This window comes from Lactuca serriola, chromosome 3, assembly GCF_051521515.1.
Source record: "Lactuca serriola cultivar US96UC23 chromosome 3, Lser_US96UC23_V15, whole genome shotgun sequence".
Taxonomy (NCBI): Eukaryota; Viridiplantae; Streptophyta; class Magnoliopsida; order Asterales; family Asteraceae; genus Lactuca; species Lactuca serriola.
The window spans coordinates 103,479,487-103,493,345 of record NC_136410.1 but is presented as its reverse complement, the minus strand read 5'-3'; the positions used below and the strand labels follow the sequence as shown (position 1 = coordinate 103,493,345).

Below are 13,859 nucleotides of genomic sequence, written 5' to 3'. Positions count from 1 at the left end.
ATTGTTGTATTTGTAACGTTAAAACAAATGTTGTGGTCGTTCTTATGTTTTGAATTTATTGATAAGTAATTAGTAGGTCATTAAATTGTGGTAATTGTCGTAACGTTATATTTTTTGTCATCCGTTGAGTAAACTCTAAAGATAAACTAATAATGAAATCCAACATTAATTTGTATATACATTTATATAATCCAACTACAGAGGAGCAAGACTAGACCCCCAAATAATTTTTGCCATCCGGAGACGGAACTGTAAAGCTGCGTTCTTTGGGTCAATAAGAACACGTATTGGTTGACCTGAAACCAATTGCTCCATAAACATACAAAGAAAAACACCGCAATCTCCCAAATGACTACTTTGTTGGGGAACGTTTTCTTCATAAATGAATTGCATATTCAATGGAATCCTTGGGATGTTCCTCCGCGCCCAATACTTAATCTTGTCCAAATAATTTGCCACCCGACTTTCAAATTTGGAAAAGATTCCTTCGGATTGGAATTTTTCATAAGCACCTCTACCAAGACTGTCATAAATATGCACTTCCATTGACGCTAATCGTAGTTCCCCAAATAGCCAATGATTAGGGGATGAATGAATCGGCAATAAGACCTGTATAAGGATCAGAGAATAAAATTATGTTTATTTACATCATAATACAAAAACATCACAATACAAAAACATAACAAAAAAACGATATTATTTTCAATATAAACTATTAACTTTACCGTATCAACATCCCACCAAGCAACCATGAAGTTAGGGTATGTAGCAATACCAGCCATAAACGCCCTCCAGTCCTGTCCTTCTTCCAAAGCATGAGAAACAAAAAAATTTGGAGGCATTATTGTATGTCGGTCGCTCTCAAACCGTCTCTCCATCAAAAGTCGGTACCAAATGGTTATATGCTGCACACATGATACTTTTGTTATTGACTAAAAAACAATTAACTTTTAAAAGAATTAATTAACAATTTATTTACCGCTGACTCCAACCATCCGTCGTGTGTATGCCCAAACAATGAGCTCCAAAAATCTCTATCTAACACGAAATTAAACAAACGATGCTGCACATCGTATGAATGCAATACATAATTTTGGATGACATCCTCACCGCCTGCTACGTAAGGTTGCAGGCGCAACCTGGAGAAGTCATGAGCAACACCAAAAACTGGAGGAGGAACGGGGCTTGTTGATTTCATACCAACCTTCTTTTTTGTTCTTTTTTTTTGTTTCGGTGTCGTGTGCAACTAAAAACAATATTCAAATGTTTAAATGTATATCTTTCAGATAATTCACATAAACATAAAATCAACAGTTTATAAATAAAACGAATACCTCGGTGTAAGGAGTGCATAAAAATTGTGATGGTTTTCGACTCCTACGTTTATCGGGTGTAACTTCTTTGTCATCATCATCATCATGAAAATAATCTACATTTCCCATTATTATAAGTTCGTCTTCATCCGGCACATCATCATCAAATTTGTTCCCTGCATTGTCATTTCTCTCCTCCCACTCCTACATTAAAGATAATACTTTATACTTAATAACGAAATACACATAATTTAATAAGCAATAATATCTAAATAAACAAAATATTAATATTAATGTAACTATATAATAACCTCTTTAACTTCACTATAATCGTTTACATCACACACATCATCATCAAATTTGTTCCCCGCATACTGAGTACTCTCCTCCAACACCTACATTAAAAATATAACTTTTTACTTAATAACAAAATACACTTTATTAAAAAGTAATTATTAAAATCGTAAAGGTAACATCTATAACAACCTTGTCGTCTTGAGTATCACCAAAAACATTTTGAGTTGTATTGTTTTTATTCATCACTTCATCTTGCACAACCTATATTTTCAAATATAAAATATGAACACAGGTATTCATATATGTTAATAAAATTTAATAAATAATGTAGCGTATAACTAACCTGTTCATCATAATTTCTTTGTGACACTGTCGGATCCTCAAAAATAATGTCGTTCCAAAATTGTTCATTATTCACTTCTTCAAAAAAAACCTCTGTAGGTTTTTGTTCATTCATAAACACATGCTGCTCCAGTGCATGTACCCGTTTCAACAACTCGTCTAGCTTGTGTTTCCCACTGCCCCGACCTCTACCATGAGAGCGACCACTGGACGACATACTAGACGAAGATTCGTCTTGTCTCCTAAAATGGTCCCGTACTGGGGATGGAACTGCTTTCCCTTCACCATATACATACTCTTGAAATGACATATAATAAAAAGATGTCATCTCACCATCACCCGGTAACATGTTTTGTCTTGGTGGTAGCCCCTCCTAAAAAATTAAACATATTAAAAATGCATATAAAACTATAATAATCAACTTTATTAATAATAAACGAAATATTTTTAAACCTGCATCTTTGACCAAATCTTGTTCATGTCAACCCATTTCAATTTTTTTGTTCCGCTCCATCTTTTCATCCGAGGCAAGTCTTTATTTTTTCTCAATGCAAATCCACATGCACGAACAGCCGGAATCATCTCATATATCCATATCTACAATTTTGTACAATAACAGTAATAAAAGTTAAAATTAAAATAAAAAATATAACAATAAAACAATTTAAATATAAGAAAATTTTTATACCCTAATTGGAGCCGTAAATCCTAAGACGGAATACTTTAAAGTTTGACCACGCTGAGGAAGTGATAAATAATGATGTATCTTATTCCACGTATCCTCAAGGTCAACAAAAGTAAAATCCCATAGATAGCTACCCCAAGAGAAGCTAACAAAACAAAAAAAAAAACAAAATTGATTATTATATAAATTATAACTTTAATAAAATAGAACTTTTAACGTAAAGAAAATATACCTATTCCAGAGATCCAAATTCTCAGCCAAAAAAAACCAATCTTGTGGCACCCGATCGTTAACTTCTTTGCCCAAAAAACCTTCACACAAAATGTATATCAAACATACTCTAACTGCATCAAGGTCGTCAAGTGCTAAGAATGTTTGATTTAAAATTAAACTTTTCAGGTCGCCGATTTTCACCGAACTATTAGTATGGTCCGGAAATAGCCGTTCACGCAGTAAACATCTTTTTTTACTGCTTATTAATTTTTCCGACCCTTTTCTCCCAATGTTTTTTGGATACTCCCCAAAATTGAAGCCGGTAATCAAACAAAACTCTTCCGGCCCATAAACCATTTTGGTATTGCCTACTCGAAAATATAAACGTTTTATTCCATCTGGAGATAAAACAGGGTCCGGCCGGATCTGATGAAGGAACATTTTATGAAACAATAAAGCGTCCCCTTGTAAACGAGGGACATCAATAAAATAGCCAAAGACGGTATTTCTGAAAATAGCACGTCGGGCATCATCTAAAACTTCAAAGACTTCCCATATGTTACCGCCAGAGCCTTTTAGGTTCGCAAAGGCTTTCGTATTCATTAAACTAAAATCATGCTGCAAAAAAAAACACAAAAACAAATTAGATAACTAAAAAATATATTTTTTTTTAAATATATGATTACGAACTGCAAATACTTTCTTAATTACTAATATATATATATATTTCCCCGATAAAAAACAATAACATACACATATATAAACAATTTTCCAAGTTATACAACAAATATATTTACGATAGAAAACAATATCATATATAAATATTTTCAACTTAAACATATTTTCAACTTAAACAAATTTTCAACTTAAACGATAAATATATAAACAATTTTTATCTTTCTAATTAAAACTAACATTATATAACCATATAAACAAAAAAATTTAAAAATAAAACGACAACCAAACTAACAATTTTGCAAGTTATACGACTACTTTATACAAAATTTTCAACTTATACGACAAATAAAAACAATTTCTAACAATATATATACGACAAATTTTCAACTTATACAAATGTTATATGACAAATATATATACAAACAACTATTTTGCAGTTTCTACTAAAAAAACTTACAAGATTTCAGGTTATACAACAACTAAAAAAACTACAAAAATAACAAATTGTAAACATTATCTACGCAGTCTCTACTTGTCTCTACTTGCATTTAAACTTCAAGTATACTAAAAATATACTAAAACTATCAATCAAACACAACAAAATTACCATTTTTTAACACTAAATAATACAAAAATTGATAAAAAAAAAAAAACTTTAAACATTAAAAGAGTTAAAATCTAACCATATTTGCGGGATTGTTGACATAATCTTCCATTTTCTTCAAAAACTAGCCAAAATTCCGAGAGAAGCCCAAAGTTAGAGAGAGTTTTTGTGTAGAGAATGGTGAAAATGAAAAAAAAAAAAAAACGTTTTTATACCTAAAAATCACCCATTTCGCAGATGAGAAGGCCCCATCTGCGAAATGGGCATCTCATCTGCGAAAGTACAAGTGCCTGAAGCACAACTGTGCTTCAGACACTTGTACTTTCGCAGATGAGATGCCCATTTCGCAGATGGGGCCTTCTCATCTGCGAAATGGGTGGCTATTTTTGTAATCCCGATTTTTTTTGGCTATTTTTGTAATGCAATTAGTGTAATTGGCTATTTTTGTCATTTTCTCTCTCTCTCTCTCTCTCTCTCTCTCTCTATATATATATATATATATATATATATATATATATATATATATATATATATATATATATATATATATATATATATTTATTTACAATAACAATAGAAATCTTATGCTGAGGCTTCCATGTCATTGCAAAAATCTCGAGCATTTAGTGTTTTCAAACTCGCCATTATCAATAAGGTTTATTTTTTTTTTCCTTTAAGGGATTCCTAATTAAGTTGATAAAGATGTGTAGGTGTTAGACATGTCGTTAAGAAATAATTTATACTGTCACATCTATAACAAGAACCATCACAATCATATAATATTACAAATCATCTCTTTGCATTTTGGCTTTTTCTTGTGACTGAGCATTATTTCTTAGTAGGAAATTGTAATTATTACTTTTTCTAGCCAAGACCAAAGTTATGAGAATTACCTTTTTCATGACTGGGATTATGCTTTTGATCATAACTTTGTTTTCGACTAAAATAATAAGGATCAAAGTTGATACATCTTTTATAGCCACGTCTTTATTCACATATATTATTTTTAGGACCATTCGTGGGTTGCATTTGCTTCGAGAAGTGTTTCTCTTTCTGTTGGACGAGATTGATGATTGTTTCATTAAGAACTCATTATTTTGCTCTGCAGCGAAGAGAGATGCATTTAGTTCGGAAGTAATGCATATTTTGATTAAGATATATATGATTTCTATTTGTTTAATCGTTTTGCTTAGAGTTATTATACTGACAACATGTTATAAATTCAATGTAAATAAAACAATATCAATAAAACTAAACTAAAACTATACAGAAAGATTAATTGAGACTTGGAGAGAATTTGATCTGAAAATATATTCAAAATTGTGTTTCTTCATTTTACATCAAATGGTCTTTATATTAGAATAGTTAAATTTTTTGATAAGATAAACATCTACTCCATCCCTCATAATAACTAGACCAATTATTTATAAGAAAACCGAAATAATAAAAGGATTTATTTATTTAACAAAACTAAAATGAAACCGATCAACTTTTTTTATTTATAACTTAGTTATCACCATACAAAACTAAAAGACAAAAATATAATTTGCTGTAATAAAATATCTTTGTTGGACCCGACCCGTATGTGATAACGATCTTTGGCGGGTAAACCACACCCACACTTTCTCTCTACCTTCTTTGTGTTCCTTCCGCAACAAATAACAATCGGTCTTCATCACACGCCATATCAAAGATTCAATCTATATCTACATTCTTGATCCATCTAAACCCTAAATTTTGATCTAACAAAGCCCTAATCTAAAACATGCATCACCAAAAAGAGATGAATTATCCTTCATTATTATCGTATTACGGAGGTGTTTGGCTTAGCTTTTGAATGACCAAAAGTCCCTTTAGAAAAAAAATCATAGGTAAAAGATGTTTGGCAAAAGACTTTTAAAAGCTACCTTTGAATTTTGCAAAGAAAAAAAAAAATCTGAAAAACCTAAATTTTTATAACTTTTCCAAAAAGATTTTACTAAACCAAACACCCCGTTACGACCAATCTGATGCCCAAAACCCTACTCCTAATCCTCCATTCGATCATTTCCCTTCTACAACCAACGCATCAGCCCCTCCACATCCTTCAATTTACCATTCTCCCGATTAATCCACTAATCACCCCTCTACTTACTACCCTAACGATCATCAGAATGGAACGTTTCTGATTCGAGTAATCCTAGTTACGATCCGAGCTCGATACCTTCTTGGTATTACCACCAATCGTATGATCAGAATCAGAATCAGGCGGCTGTGGAGTTCGGAGGTGCTACAGTTGACGACAGTGTGTATGCGTACACCGGAGGAAATTGCGGTAAGCAAGCTGGGTCCTCTAAGGCGCCGGCGGTTAGGTTTGATGATTATGGGAGACCTATCGGTGTTCCTGATGGTGGCAAGACTGAGCAGATTGTAATCGAGACACTGGAAAATGACAAAGTAATTGAAGGTATCTATGCTTACAATGGAGGTAACAACGGCAGGAAAGATCAATCGTCTTCTAGGTTGCCTGCACTAACATTTGATGATTACGGAAGACCTATAACTTTTGGTACTGATGGCGGGAATACGCAGAGGAGTTCAATTTCGTCATTGGATGATGCGAAGATTGTAAAAGCTACACCAAAAGTCCATGTGAATGAAGATGTGAAAAGCGGAGTGCAGAAATACCCTGTTATTCTTCTCTCTGAAGGGGGTGGAATTCAGGGAGACATGGATGTGCTATGTCAGGTTCGTTCTATACATCTCACAAATTCTTGTTTATATCAAAATTTTGGTATATGAATACTTAGGATTTAAAGAAATTCAACTGCAGATTGGTTTAGATGGTATTCGGATACTTGATCCTGCAACAAATCGAACACTGAAACTCTATTCCCTTGAGATGTAACAAGATGGGAGGTAAGTATCTTGCATCAAACTATAAAACCTATATTAATATCTTGTTAAAGTTTAAAATCTCTGAAATATGACTCTGAATTCTTTCTTTCCTTATAGGTAATTGATTCAAATGTATTTGCTTTCTGGACCAAAAGTTCCATTGATGTTGATGCAAGACGTGTTAGACTAAAGTCAAACAGTTATACCACAACTAATATCCTTGACATGGTAGCTGCTGCAAGCATTCAGGTTCTGGAGTACTACTATGCTTCCATATTCTCTATGATTCATAAACTTTTTTCTTGCATACTCATGGTTCTTCTTTTATTGATTCAGCTCAAGGAGATGGAAGAAGTATCAATCTCTAAACAACCAACTGAAAAGAAGAAAGTCTTCCCTGATTGGAACAACTTGATGAAGCCTGGAAATGAAGAAAGAGATCACTGGGTTAGTTTCTATTAATCTTCTTAAATCTGAATTGTATTGGAATTCTATTAATGGTGTCAAATAAAAATATGTGAATTGAATCTGATTTTGTATGTAGGTTCCAGATGAAGCATCTACTAAATGCACAACTTGTAAAACATATTTTGGAGCTTTTGTGCGAAGGGTTAGTCTCGTCTTTTCTGTTTGTTTAATTTCAATTCTTAATTCTTAATGAGGATTATTTATTTATTTATTGTTTTGTTTTCGCTTTTGCTTTGTAGCATCACTGTAGAAATTGTGGTGATATTTTTTGTGATAAGTGTACTCAAGGTAGAATTGCTCTTACAACAGAGGAAAATGCTCAACAAGTTCGAGTTTGTGACCAATGCATGGTATGCAATGCATAATTTAAAAAATAAAAAATAAAAAATTATAATAATGTATATATAAATTTTGATTTTCTACCCATTAATTTTTTTTATAGGCTGAAGTGACTCAGAGGCTGAGTCATGTGAATGAGGTGGCAGGTAGAGGTTCTTCTGGGTTTAATAGGCATGAAGATCTTGCAAAAAAACTTGAGGTGCTAATTAAATTAAATTAAATACTTGTGTAATTTTATTAATTATTTAGTAATATAAATAATTATAAAGTTTTGTTTGGTGGATGACAGGAGGAGATGGAAAAGAAGGTTAGAATTACAGAATCAAAATCCAATGTGAAAGAGGTTGAATGTCCAACTTGCACAGTGCATTTGCAGGTTTGTTAAATTCTATTTGAAAATATATTTTTGTTTTTGTTTTTGTTTTTTCTTTGTGTTTATGTAAAAATAAATATTTGGAATTTTATTTTGTTTTTAGGTTGAGGTTCCGATTACGGGTTCAAAAACCTAGAATGCAGTGTGTGTCAGCATCCTTTCCTTGTGAATGCACGTTGATGATTGATCATTTTTTTTTTTAATATTTGTTGTTGGTGGTGATAGAAAATTAGACTTTATAAATTGGTTATAACTAGGGAAGAACCCGATTTGCGGGATTGGATACGCCAAAGAAAAAAACACAGGTACAGATGTATCGAATTAAACAAATCATGGTAGTACATTTCCATTTCTTTCCATCCAACATCTATTTCCTCCATTAATAAACTGAGTCATCAAAGTCAAAATTCCAAAAAAAAGAAGGTCAAATCAAAATGTCATGATACATGAATGGAAATAATGAAATAATGGATTAATTTGTTATGACTGACATCTCAGGGATGTTTGGAGGCTTTAGGAATGAATCCAATTTGTATTTTTAATAAAGAAACACTTTAACTCCTTTTCAGGCAATCTCTTCTTCTCTGTAAGTGCTTCTGCACTGTCATACAACCAAAAAGGACGTAATAAGGAAATATTATATATGAAGTTAAAAGACAAAGAAGTGGTTGTAGAAAATAAAAAAAAAAAAAATGATATGAAGCTAAATGCTAATTCAGATAAATTGGAGATAAGTTACCTGAGAAAAGGTAAAATCATCACTAATTTTGGCTCATCCATAATCGTGTCTAGAAAACTACTGAATCCAGTCTGGAAAGATAACTCTGGTTGATCAAAGAAAGTAATGTAACTATGATAGATCAATCTTAAATCAATGCATGAATTATGTTTGATTGTTGTCAAAACAAAAATTCAAACATTGATAATCAAAAAACAATTTCAACAACTTCTAGTACTAAAAAAGATATTAAAAAAAAGATGGAAATGAATACCTTGCTTTCAGTCGTTGTGAAGAGTTGCATTCTTCAATATTCTTGTCTGGAACTCTAAGTCTTGCTTCTTTATCTCAGTTAACTGTCAATAGCTTGCTTCTGAAGAACACATATTCAGGAAAAACGAAAATTGAGAAATCACAAATTAAAAAATCACAAACAGTCAAAAGCATAATCAAAAAACCAATTGAACACAAATATTAGGAAAGAAAAAAAAAAAAGCCAAACCTCATTTTCTACTACATGGGTCTAAGAATCGATGCAAAACTGCACAAACTGATTTACCTCCTTACATTTACAATCTAGAAATAGAAAAAAACATTATTCACTTCCTTCCACTTGTTCCAATGCGAGGTTTCCCTTTAACCTCAGACTCCTGTAACATTAATAAGATTTTTTTTATTAACAGACCTTAAACATTCTGGATATAATTAATTAACTCATTATATATCAAAATTTCATCTTTGAACCCTTGATCACATTTCATAAAATAGAATCCATCTCTTACAGGATTCTCTTTCTACCAGGATTATTAACATAAAGGAGTAAGCTCCATCTTAAACTTTTTACCGTTTTACCCTTCTATATCTGTTTGCGCCTCTCCAACATCTGAAGCACCAACCATTGAATCCCAACAAAACCCCAGGTGCAATTGGAGGGTAAATTTGTAATTTTGTACAGAGTTGGATGCTTGAGAGGGGTTGGTTTGAAACTTTATCATCAAATTATTATGATTCTTTCTTTTTGGTTATAAGTGTATGGGTAACAGATGCAATTCCAATGAGAAACAATGTTACTATTGAATGGATGTCATATAGGTCTCCAAATCTCCAATTGACTGTAATTCTCCAAGAGTTATTACTGCCTATAGAATTATGAATAATTAAATAATTAATACAAAAAAAAATCACACAAAATAGAAGAAAAGGAAGTAAATTGTACCTTAACTGTGACATATGCAGCTGGAATGAGCATAATATATTATATACAACTTTAAGTATTGAATATTACTTGTCTGTAATGGATATGATATATAAAAACTAAGGAATCAGAAAAAATCATAATTAAAACATATATATAGACTTAAGAATGGTACCTTATTATAATCAACTGGACCAACTGTAGCTTAATAAACATCAATTCTCTTTTCAGTTTCTGCAGTAAATGAACAAAAATGTTAAGCCAATAAAGATTTTTTTTTTAAAAAAAGGTCGAAAATATAAGCATTGTGTTTGTACTTTAAGTTTTCCCATAATAATAATAATAATAGTATGCATATATTCTTTTGACTTAACAATGGTACCGTATTATGGTCAAGTGGACCAACTGTAGCATAATAAACATCAATTCTCTTTCCAGTTCCTGCAGTAAATGAACAAAAACGTTAAGACAATAAATAATTTTTTTTAAAAAAACGTCGAAAATATAAGCATTGTGTTTGTACTTTTAATATCCTTTTTCATCAAATAAATGGTGTTCATGCCCGGAGAGATACATAAATCATAAATTGAGTACATGTAAACCCAAAATTCCAACAAAAACTCCTTAATTGTTGGTTAAAATCAATTAAATTATAAATTAATTACTAAAAGAAGAATATAGAAAATAGTTACCAGTTCCATAAAGAACACGACAGTTTGCAGAAAAAAACCAAAGAGTGTGTGCACTCGTTTTAGCAGCCAAGATTATTATACTTTTGAATGCAGCAGGAAGATCAAACAAAGTCAATTTCACCACTATTGAGATCAATGTTTACACCGAGCAAAGTAAAATAAACTGAATTGGAAGAAACAAACACAAGGTTACATGAAAAAAGTAATTCAGTTAGAGAGAAACGAAGATAAAACATGATGGTTTTCGACCACATTGTAACATATTACTGAAATTCATTGAGACATATTAACAAACACTTGGTATGCAAATCAGAATTTTTTCAATTCCACCACAAGTGATGTCACCATTTATGATATACTTCTAAACCTACCAACGTAAAGGGAAAAAACAATGAAAAAACTTATAGTAAAACTATATAAAACACGAAAATATAGAAGAATTTAAAGGAAACGCCCATACCGCATAGACCAGCGGTGAATAGAGGAAAGAAGGAGTCCGTTAGCCTGAAGCCGATGAAGAAACGAAAACAGGGTTGGCTGTATATCATGTTTTTTATTCCGATGGCGAAGGCGATAGGTAGATGATGGAGACGAAAGCAAACATTGTCCATATCCGACTGCGACCGCCGCTGCTTAGCGTGACTGGATCAGAACAAAAGAAGGGAGATTAGCCTCCTTTAAAGAAATAGAGGCGGTGGGAATCTGTAGAAGTAGAGATAAAGGAAACGGTGGAGCAGGAATGTTGAGGTGTCGAGGAAATAGAAGTGGCAGTCTGACAGTGTAAGCTAGCGGAGGTAAGCGACTGGGGTCCGACGACGTCTTATTCGCAAAATAGGTCTGCAAAAAGCCCTCGATTTTCAGCTGTGCAGACGATGCAAAATACTGGTGGCGTGAGTAATCGTCGGTCGGTGGGGGTTGATTTGTATTACAGAAAGATCCATTGAAGTAGACGATGAGGAGAGGCGGTGGAGAAAAGTATTAGGCAACAAGAAGAATCGGTGGACAGCAATCCAATTCCTATTGGCACATCTGGGATGGGTAAGGCGGTGGAAGGCTTAAAAGAAAATCACGTAGACAGTCGAGACAGAGGCAACTAGAAGAAAAGAAAAATTTAAAATCAACCAATGACAGTCAAGTCTTGTCGTGGTACTTCTAAATTATTACTCTATATATTAGATTATGATCCGATCGTAAACCCGGTGAACATAAATTAAATACATATTATATTAATAAGTGGCATTGTTTTAGATGAAATTTTAATAAAAAAAATGTTAGTTAGATTCATTTTTAGATTTTTTGAACCAAACTTATTAAATAAAAATATTTAATATTTATATTAGAGCAATTTGGTTTTTTAATACATTATTTTTTAATATAAATGATTCACGTGATCTTTGTTTTATCACAACATGATGCGACTTCTTGATTAAAACATGTTGTGTAGTAGCTTTATGAATTGACTTTGTCCGGTGTACTAACCTCAATGAAGGCTTACATGATTCTTTTCATATTGGCCCTGTAAAACCAAAAGCAACAATAAGTTGTTATATGTACCAACAGCATTAAATTCTGCAAAGAAATTCGATAAACATTACAGTTTAAGTGCATTGTCATAACCATAAACATCAAATTCAGATATTTTAATTTGGTAAATTTATAAAGTATTTTTCCTTATAAGAATTAAAATATGATTTTTCAGGCTACACCCAATCATATATACATATCTTCTCATCAAAGAAATTATTACAAGAAAAAAAAATGTTATGAACAAAAATATAATATTAGTTTCATAATTTGCAAAAGGTTAACACTAATAAATAATAATGAATTTTCACAAATCTTGCATTTTGGTCACTGCATCCAACTAACAAATGAAATTCAGTTTAGAGGATTGATTCAAGAAATGCATCCATGACTTCTTGTAACCAAGATATGAATGAACGGTCTATGAGGCCACAGCTGGTTTCTGGAGGGCAATACAAATTCAAGATCGTTAGCACATATCGTTCCTAATTGCTTCAATTATTAAATTTAGATCAAACTTGTCAAAATCAAATTACAAAAAAAAAAAAAAAAAAAAAAAAAAAAAAAAAAAACACCCATATATATAACCTAGTAATCAAACAACATATTTTCATAGAAATAAATATCACAAACCCACAATTTATACTTTATATAATATTTTTAAATTATATCTTACATTTTCATCTATAATGGTTACTAACACCTCTTTCTGCCTTATTGTCGTGACACGCATGCATATAAAAAATAAGAGAAAAAACTTTAGAGAACGAATGTTGATAGAGTGATTCTTCATTGAAAACGCAGCAAAATTATTCATAGAGCTGTTGGGATTCTTCTATAGACCGCTGGAAGATCTGTATAGTGACAACCAGTTTGACTTCTATGAGAACGCACCATTTAAAGTGATAGTTTTGATTAATGTAAGTGAAAAATCATTTGGAATACTTACCAATTGTGATTGTTTCTCCTTGAATGTGAACATTAACATTCTTGTAGAGAAATAGAACTTCAAATGAATCATGCATAGCCAAATCAACAAACATAACAACACAAAAAGAAGCCTAAATTTATATATAACCAATTAGGTTTTGTTGAACAATTTTTTCAATTTATCAAAATTTTATTTTATTACAAACCTATATGAGTAATCTATAATCTTAAGCAAGTGAAAGAAGTAATTGTTAATTTAAAGCTAGTAAAAAAAAATACAATATTATGAAATTGCTTATAATTTGCATGTTTGCTTGTTATCCCTGAGGTACCCAACCACTTGGACATGTATTATTATTTGATTAATTAGTTGATTAATTACATTATAGAATATGGAATTTAACAATTGTTCAAATTCATTTACACTTGATTTATTAATAGAAAATTGACAAATTTATAGTCATAAAAGTATGCTTTATTCAACAATTTTTTTTTATCAAAATTAGTAGAAAATCGAGTTTCTTGAAGAAACAAATCAAATACACAAAAACTATATAAATAAAAAACAAAGAATTGAGAAAAAAAAACATTTGAAGATCATGTCAAAAAGG

The 13,859-nt window shown here is 31.5% G+C and overlaps 2 long non-coding RNA genes and 1 pseudogene across 15 annotated transcripts; 1 reads left to right on the top strand and 2 right to left on the bottom strand.

Annotated features, from left to right (window-relative positions):
- Positions 1 to 237: 237 nt before the first annotated feature.
- On the bottom strand, positions 238 to 1,155 carry LOC145094607 (uncharacterized). Its single transcript, XR_013703431.1, has 3 exons — positions 980 to 1,155; positions 726 to 905; positions 238 to 609 (listed from the first exon to the last, which is right to left on the bottom strand). It is a non-coding gene; the product is annotated as an uncharacterized LOC145094607 (long non-coding RNA).
- A 5,119-nt stretch (positions 1,156 to 6,274) lies between these two features.
- LOC145095578 (protein FREE1-like) lies at positions 6,275 to 8,793 on the top strand (annotated as a pseudogene). The gene is made up of 9 exons (XR_013703712.1): positions 6,275 to 6,859; positions 6,945 to 7,030; positions 7,127 to 7,258; positions 7,346 to 7,456; positions 7,554 to 7,619; positions 7,717 to 7,827; positions 7,920 to 8,015; positions 8,106 to 8,192; positions 8,293 to 8,793. The product of XR_013703712.1 is annotated as a protein FREE1-like (transcript).
- LOC145092980 (uncharacterized) lies at positions 8,511 to 11,922 on the bottom strand. 13 transcript variants are annotated; one of them, XR_013702709.1, is made up of 8 exons: positions 11,255 to 11,922; positions 10,795 to 10,874; positions 10,485 to 10,543; positions 10,278 to 10,336; positions 9,410 to 10,196; positions 9,182 to 9,280; positions 8,929 to 9,013; positions 8,511 to 8,790 (listed from the first exon to the last, which is right to left on the bottom strand). It is a non-coding gene; the product is annotated as an uncharacterized LOC145092980 (long non-coding RNA). The 13 variants fall into 13 exon arrangements; XR_013702699.1 differs by lacking the exon at positions 10,795 to 10,874 and having other exon boundaries at positions 9,410 to 9,557; positions 9,752 to 10,196; positions 11,255 to 11,921; XR_013702698.1 differs by lacking the exon at positions 10,795 to 10,874 and having other exon boundaries at positions 9,410 to 10,046; positions 10,124 to 10,196; positions 11,255 to 11,921.
- Between the last annotated feature and the right edge of the window lie 1,937 nt (positions 11,923 to 13,859).